The following is a 9,074-nucleotide window of genomic DNA, read 5'->3' as shown; positions in this document are numbered from 1 at the left end:
TCACCGTCCACTGGCCACCAGCCGCCCAGAGGACCGCGGGCCGAAGCAGGCCGCCCTCACCACGCAAGGTCCCACGTCGTTCAAGAGGTAGCTGCCGAGTGGCCAAAACCAAAAAACAAGGTATGGACCCCCATGTTTTGCTCGTTCCACCAGACCGACACGCATAATACAAAAGATTGTCGAAGCCTTCCCCTGATTGCCCACCCCGTTCCCCGGAGTGGCCGCCGTCGATCGCCATCATCCGACAGGCGACAGCGACACTGTGAAGCCAATCAACGACAGTCTCCCGAGCGGTATCATGCTCAGAGGCATGAGGACAATCCCCGGGTGTCTAAGAAGCGGCCTAGGTCGTCCGCGCGGGAAGAAGAAAATAGAAGCAACACGTCCCGCGGCGAAATCAACATCATCGCTGGCGGACCGACCGGAGGTGACTCCAACAGAGCAAGGAAGGCAAGTGTTAGGCAACTCCAGATCCATGCGGTCGGCTGTAGTCAAGAACGGGCGAGCGGGCCCAAAATCAGCTTCAGGCCCAGGGACTTGGAGGGAGTCGAAGTGCCATATGACGACGCCCTCCTCATCAAAGCGGTAATAGCTAACTATACTATTCATCGCGTTTTCATCGATACAGGCAGCTCGGTCAACATTATCTTTAAGAAGGCTTTTGACCAACTGCAAATTGATCGAGCTGAGCTGTTGCCCATGACAACCCCCCTCTACGGGTATACGGGCAATGAAGTTTTGCCGGTCGGACAGGCCCGACTGGCTATTTCGCTGGGAGAAGAGCCGCTCAGAAGGACGCAGACGGCAAACTTCGTCGTGGTTGACTCTCCCTCAGCATACAACGTTATCTTGGGGCGACCGGCGCTCAGTGAGTTCCGAGCGGCCGTCTCCACCTTCTACCAGAAAATCAAGTTCCCGATTGAAGATAAAGTTGGAGAAGTGCAAGGAGACCAGCTGGCGGCTCGGCGATGCTACGTCGAAATGGTCCGAGCGGAAGCTACTTACGCGCGGAAGACGCCATGGATCGAGGTGAACGCCATAACTTAGAAACCACCCTCTTTGGTTTATGAAGAGAAAGAGGAGGTACAAATCCACCCGACCCGATCGGAGGCCACCACATTCATCGCGGCCGATCTGGAGGCAAGCCAGAAAAAAGAGGTGATCAAATGTCTCCAGAGCAACTGCGACGTCTTCGTTTGGTCGACGCATGAGCTGCCGGGAATTTCGCCAAGTATAGCGCAGCATGAGCTTCACGTCCGACCGGACGCTCGGCCGGTGAAGCAAAGGAAGAGGGACTTTAGCGCTGAGCAAAACACCATCATCCGAGCGGAGGTTGAGAAGCTCCTGGAGGCCGGCCATATAAGGGAAGTCCAGTTCCCAAGCTGGCTCGCAAATGTGGTGCTAGTCTCCAAGTCGGGCAACAAGTGGAGGGTTTGCATTGATTTCCGAGATCTCAACAAAGCATGCCCAAAAGATTTCTACCCTCTGCCTCGGATTGATCAACTGGTGGACTCCACAGCCGGGTGCGAGTTAATATGCATGCTAGACGCCTATCAGGGCTACCATCAGGTGCCACTCGCCCGAGAAGATCAAGAAAAGGTTAGCTTTGTCACAGCCGACGGCACTTACTGTTACAATGTAATGTTGTTCGGACTGAAGAACGCAGGAGCAACCTACCAGCGCTTGATGAACAAAGTATTCAAGGAGTAGATCGGGCGCAATTTAGAAGTATACATGGATGATATTCTTATCAAGTCCGTCCGAGCGACTGATCTTTTTATGGACATGGAGGAGACCTTCCGAACGCTGAGGAAGTATGGAGTCAAGCTCAACCCTTAGAAATGTCTGTTCGGAGCAAGAAGCGGGTGTTTTTTGGGCTATATAGTGACAGAGCGGGGCATAGAGGCAAATCCCAGCAAGGTCAAAGCGTTGCAAGATATGCCGCCCCCAAGAAATCTGAGGGAAGTACAGCGCCTGACCGGTCGGATAACTGCATTATCAAGATTCATTTCAAAGACTATCGACCGGAGTCTCCCTTTTTTCAAGATTCTACGCAAGGCTACTAAGTTTCATTGGGATGAGGAATACAATCGGGCGTTTGAGGAGCTGAAGACGTACTTGAACTCTTTGCCCGTGCTAGCCAAGCCAGCTATAGGTGAGCCGCTCTGTATTTATTTATCTTCAACCGAGCGGGCAGTAGGCTCGGCATTAGTGAGGACGAGCGGAGAAGAACCCGTGTACTTCTTGAGCCATATTTTAAAAGACGCTGAATCTCGCTACACTAGGCTCAAGAAGCTGGCTTTTGCTTTGGTCCTCGCCGCTCGGAGACTTCGTCCTTATTTCTTGGCACATACAATCATCGTCCGAACAAATAGCCCATTGAGAAGAGTGCTGTTGAACCCAGAAGCGTCCGGACGGCTCATCAAATGGACAACGGAGTTGAGCGAATTTGACATTTAGTATCAACCCCGTTCGGCGATAAAGGCGCAGTCCTTGGCAGATTTTGTCACCGAAGTGCAAAAGCCAGAGCCCGAAGCTATGTGGAAATTATTTGTGGATGGATCGTCCACTCGGCTCGGGAGCGGGATTGGCGTGCTATTACTCTCTCCCCAAAAAGAAAGGATGCACCTATCCGTCCGGCTGGATTACAAAGCCATAAATAACGAAGCGGAGTATGAGGCCCTTATAGCCGGCTTGCAGGCCGCCCGACATGTTGGAGCCGGTCGGGTGACACTCCATTCAGATTCTCAGCTGGCCGCCCAGCAGCTCTCGGGCACTTTTGAGATTAACAATGCTCGGCTCAAACTTTACGCAGAGGCCTTTGAAAAGCTCAAGACCCACTTCAGAGAAGTCATTATCCAGAAGATACCCCGAGCGGAAAACCAGGCAGCAGACGAGTTAGCCAAGCTTGCAAGTTCAATATCACCGGTCGTCATTCAGCAGCCAATTGAGCAAGTATCTTTGGTGGCGCACGTCGACCGGATGGAGAGCCTCGCGTTTCCAAGCGATTGGAGGACAGTCATCATGGAGTTTCTGAGATCGGGTGCAACACCGTCCGATCGGGAGGAAGCCCGGCTATTGAGGAGAAGAGCCGGCCGGTTCACGCTCGTGGGAGACCAACTCTACAAGAAGGCTTTCTCCCGCCCACTGTTGAAATGTGTGAGCTCGGAAGACGGGGCGTACATCCTCCAGGAAGTGCACCAAGGATCGTGCGGAGGACATCCGAGCGGACGATCGCTGGCTAGGAAGATCCTGCTGGCTGGGTACTTCTGGCCAACACTGCAAGAAGATGCCGCTCGGACCGTCGCGACGTGCCTCTCCTACCAGAAGTACCACAACTTCTCCCACCGACCGGCAGAGGAGATGAAAGCGTCTACGGTATCCTGTCCGTTCGATCAATGGGGAATGAATATCGTGGGTCAGTTCCCTATGGCGACCGGTCAGCGGAAGTTTCTACTAGTGGCGGTCGACTACTTTTCCAAATGGGTGGAGGCCGAGCCACTGGCCAAGATCACCGAGCATATGGTCAAAAGGTTTATCTGGCAGCATATAATCTGTCGGTTCGGCATTCCTCGCCGGCTCATATATGATAACGGGCGGTAGTTCGTCGGGAAGCAGCTCGAAGAATGGTGCAAAAGTTATGGCATCGAACAACACTTTACTTCTGTGGCGTATCCCCAAAGCAACGGCCAAGCGGAAGTAACCAACAGAGAAATCCTTAGAATTCTTCGGGCTCGACTTGACCACATAAGAGGAAGTTGGGTGGACGAGCTGTCGTGCGTCTTATGGGCTATCCGCATGACTCCAAAGGAGGGAACGGGCATCACGCCATTCCATTAGTGTACGGAGGCGAAGCAGTTGTCCCGATTGAAGTCGGCGTTGAGTCCGTGCGGATCCAGAACTATGATGATGACAACGCCTAGCGGAGGAACATGGAGTTCGACTTGATCGACGAAGAGCGAGCCAAAGCGTCCGTCCGGCTGATGGCGTACCGACAGAGAATAAAGTAGAACTACAACCAGCGCGTGATCCCTAGAGCGTTCCAGGTCGGCGACCTAGTGTGGAAGAAAGTAAAGCCGGTCGGGGACGTTGACAAGCTGGAGGCTCCTTGGGCGGGTCCCTTCAAAGTCATCGAAAAGCTCCGCTCAGGTGCCTATTATCTGGAGGATGAAGACGGACGACAACTGGATCGACCATGGAGCGCGAACCACCTCCAGCCTTACCGGGCGGGGTGAAAGGTGCGCCAATGTAATATATGTTGTATATTTTCCATTCGGTTGTATATTTGAAATGCAGGAGTAAAAAATCTGAAAATTAGCACAAGTATAGGGCATCATCAGCCGAATCGGAAGACCGTCGAGCTCCGACGTTAAAAATCGAGAGTCGCGCCGGCGACTATAAACCCTCCGGCCGGAAGCCGTCGAGCTCCGATGTTAAAAATCGAGAGTCGCGCCGGCGACTATAAACCCTCCGGCCAGAAGACCGTCGAGCTCCAACGTTAAAAATCTAGAGTCGCGCCGGCGACTATAAACCCTCCGGCCGGAAGACCATCGAGCTCCGACGTTAAAAATCGAGAGTCGCGCCAGCGACTATAAACCCCTCGGACGGAAGAAGACAATAAAGAGGTCGACTTTTAAGTCGTTTGGCCGATCGGCCAAGTAACCAAAAGTACTTCGTGAACATCTGGCGAAAATCCCGTTTGCGAAACAGGATATATTCAGCCGAGCGGACTAGCTATGCAAAATACTTTGTAAAAAACCCCTTTCGAACACAAGAAAGGTGGGATGAGAGGCGAATAACGAGGAGAAGTGAAGGAACATGAACAACGGTAGTTGGCAAGCCGAGCGGACAACACTCGTATTGATTAGCAAAAGAAAAAGCAAGCAAAAGGATAGCATTAGAGAAATTAAGGTCGAGCGGCCGAATTACAAAAAAGGATAGTCTTTGGCCGAACGGCCGAAGTACATAAAAACTTTACTCCAGAAAATCGTAAAGATCCTTGGGGATGGTGTTGAGGAGAACCGCATAGTCTTGGGCCGGAATGCTGGCGGAGTCGGGAAGTTGAGCCTTGGACGACTTCAAGTAGTCTGTTGTGGCGGTGATGGCAAGCTCGAAGGCATTATACATCCGCTCGCACACTTTTTCTGAGAACTCGGTCGAGCGGATGTGCTTCTGCCTCAGGGCTGCGACTCGGCCGGGCTCTGCTTCCTGGTATTCTTTGAAGGTAGCTTGTGAAGCTTCAAGAGCTTCATGCAAGTTCTTCAGCTCGTCCTTATGTTTAGTCGCCTCGGCCGAGCGGCTCACCTTCTCACCGTCTAGCTGATCCATTAGCTCTTTGACCCGTTGCTCCAGGCCCCGCACCTCGACATTCTTCTTCTCCAGATCGGCTATAGCCGTGTTTTTCCGAGTGGTGGCTAAGCTTATTTTTTGGTCGAGTGTCTTGACCTGTCGATTGAGCTCAACCAAAATATGGGCCTGATCGATCGTCTTCCTTTGCTCAGCCGCCAGCAAATCTTGGGTCTTTTTGAGCTCTTTCTGCAGCTCGGCATATGATGGACCTTGTGAGCCGGACGGGCCGCCCGGAGCCTTCAGCCTCTTTAATTCTTCGTCCACCATGGCCAGACGGTTGCAGACGGCAATCTCCTCCACCCATCTCTGGAATAAGTAAGAATTGTTAATGGCCGATCGGAAAGAATGCGTAAAGAACTTTGAGAAAATACGCTTACCCCAGTAGCCTGCTGCATGTGGCTGTTGGCCAAATTGCTGAGGGGAATCATAGCGACACCCACATTTCGGCTAGAGGCCCCTTCATTGTAATCATGTGCTCGGGCGCGGTTGGCCGATCGGACTTGGGCAGCAGTTCTTCGGTGGGGAGATGCAAGGAGACCCTGACGGTGCGGCACCGACCGGGAGTAGTCTGAGCGGAAGCGGGGGAAGGGTCGGAGGCCGGCGCAGAAAATTGGGATAAAATGGCCGAACGTTGGACTTGGCGGGGAGCGGACGGAAGGTCGCTGACAGGAACGACCTCGAGGGGGTCCGCGGACGCATCCAGCTGGGATGGGGTCCAATCGGACGAAATCACCTCCACCTCTGGGGCTTTGCCGCGAGAATCGACGGTGGTTCGTTCGGCCGGCGGTACCTCCGACTTCTTTACAGGCTTATGCATACATACCGAGGGGTACACGTGTCCTCTTACCATACCTCAGTATGGGCTTGCCGGAGGAGCTTGCCTGACACCATACTGCTACAGTCCGAGCACCTCTCTGATGGGACGGCAGAACCTTCTGTCGTAAGATTCTGCGTATGGCTTGATCTTCGAGCATGCTCATTGTCAGAAGATGTTCCTTGATGTCCCCTTGTCCTTTTGTCCCTTCTCTCCCCGCGCCGAGCATCCAGCCGCTCGGCAGTCCCATCACGGCCGACCGGACGCGAGTACTGGTACGCTTGGGAGATTCCTGGTCGTGTGCTCGGCTGAGACTGTTCACGGCATTGCTGCCTTATGCCTCGGCTGAGCAGGCCACCCGCTCAGCCCGGCGACCTTATTCACCATGAGCGTCGGAAACCCGACTCCTCGCCGGGTTGTCTTTGATTCTGTTCTGACCCGTTCGGCCGGTTGATCCAACCCTTACCTGATCGGCCGAACCTCATCTTGCCCTTAGACTTTTGACCTCTACGTGTCATTGACTTCCCTCAAAGGGGGTCCCCCGTCCTTACTGCCGGATCAATGGTAAAAAGCATGCTAGTTCTAATTTTTATCATTTTAATGTTATTTACCATAAGAATAGAAAGCATGAGAGCTTTAAAGAAAAACATGTGGCACTACATGCTAAAACTACCACACTTGGGTTTAGAAAGGCAGATAAAAATCTAGACAAGGAAACTAAGAATTTTAGTTATAGGTCTAGAAATAAAAATGCTCATGAATTCATTGAAAAACCTAAAGCTAAGGACTTAAGGATGGAAAATCAAGTCTTGAGGTCAAGACTTGATAAAATGGAAAAGACCCTAAAAAGGATGGAAAATATCCTAAAAGGGCAAAATGAGTAAAACCTAGGTTTAGGACAACAAAAGTCATCCAATGGCCATAGAGGTTTGGGATACAAACTTAAGGCTAAAAAGGATGTAATTTCTTACCATAGGGTTCCATATAGCTATGGAACCGAGTCTAGGTCTAAGGGGCAAGTCAAAAGTACAAGGGAAGTTATCCCTAGGAGTATTTTTGCAACTAAGGTGACTAAGACTTCTAAGTCTAACAAAGTCACTAAAAAGGTCACAAGGGAAGAAATCCCTAAGGTTGATCTAGAAAAGGTGACCAAGGCTTCTAAGAAGCCAAACAAAGTCACTAGGAAGGTATCTAGGGAGGCTATCCCTAGCGAATACCTAGATCATCCAAGAAGCACCAATAGGTTTTGGGTTCCTAGGAGCATTTTCTCTACCCCATAGATGGGTTAGAGAGTGTCAACTCAAATTGAAAGGGTAGTTAACCTAATCATGATGAAGTTGACACTCAAGGAGCATTTTCAAGGTCATTATTAACCTTTGAAAATGAAAAGGATTATCATTTACTCTTAATTGGAGTAATATATGCTATGAGTTGAGAAGTTTTGATGTATTTTCAATGGCACAACAAAATATGAGTAAAAGAAATGCCAATTTGGGATTTTGACATTTTCTTAGAAAGTTAAAGGCAATCTATGCCTTAACTTAAATGGTTACTCTTGGAAGAGTAGATTGTGCCAAAATTTGAGGAATATAATTAATTTCAATTGGCACAACAAATTAAGAGTAAAAGAAATGTCAAGTTGGGATTTTGATATTTTCTTAGGAAGTTAAAGGCAAATCTAAGCCTTATTTTAATTTGTTACTCCTTAAAAGAGTAATTTGTGCTAATGAGGGTTTTGGTTAATTTAAATTGGCACAAATTAGGAAAAGCAAAAGAAATGTCAAAATTGGGTGTTGGCATTTCCTTGGGAAATAGTGGACAATCTAGGGTTAAATTTTAATTTAGCTAAGGCTTAAGGATACTTAGATAGTTATTCTAGGTATTTTACTTAAGCTAATTTGCCATGTTGTGTTTACCCATCATATGTCATGACATCATATTTTTTTTTATTTCATGTCTTATTATGAAAAATATAAAAATACCATGTCATGTCATACATACATCATATAGTTATAGGAAATTTTCTTTTGAAAATTATTTTTTTTTTATGTATGTCATAACATCATCATGCATTATTTTATTTCCTTGTAAATTAAGGACCAATGACATTCATTAACAAGTAACATCCTTGGTGGATGTTCATAACCTCAAAATGCCTAGATAGATATGCATGATCCTTAGATTAGGGTAAAACCAAAACTTTACATCTCACACAAACTATAAGGTGACTTGTATGTGTTTTTAGTACACATTAAATACAAGTGAGATGTTAGTATGATGAACAAAACTCAAGATGTTGATTTAGTGCATTCTTTTGAGTTTTAGGTTCATCAAAATACATAGTTATGTGTTTTCCAATCATTGGGAAAGCTAATGTATAAGTCATGTGCATTGAGCCCAAAGAACATGGTTAGATATTAGTTTTGAAAATCATTTTAAAATGCTTTTAGAAAACCTTGATGAAGACTATTTTTGATAGTAATTATCATTGAAAAGTTATACACAAACTAGAAGAAAACACTAAAGTTTTTACAAGTTTTCAAGTTTGTGTCAATCTTGAAAAACAAAAAGTATTTTCATAAAAAATTATTTTCCCATGATAATATATGCCCTAAATAATGTCTACAATAATTTTCACGATTTTTGGGGTTTTGTAGAATTTTCTAGGGGTTTCTGAAATTGACTAAAATGAAATTTCAGTAATTTCAAAGCTTCAATCGATCACCCGATCGATTGGAGTGCCTCAATCGATCGGGCGATCGATTGAGAAGGCAATTCTCGCGAGCAGAAGCTCGCTGGATCGATCAGCCGATCGATCCAAACAGTCTGAATCGATCAGTGGATCGATTCAACAGGGTTCAATCGATTGGAACCCAACTCCAATCGATTGAGAATACTGATTTTGGCTGGG

This window comes from Zingiber officinale, chromosome 8B, assembly GCF_018446385.1.
Source record: "Zingiber officinale cultivar Zhangliang chromosome 8B, Zo_v1.1, whole genome shotgun sequence".
Taxonomy (NCBI): Eukaryota; Viridiplantae; Streptophyta; class Magnoliopsida; order Zingiberales; family Zingiberaceae; genus Zingiber; species Zingiber officinale.
The sequence above is the reverse complement of the archived record's forward strand: the minus strand, read 5'-3'. Positions refer to the sequence as shown.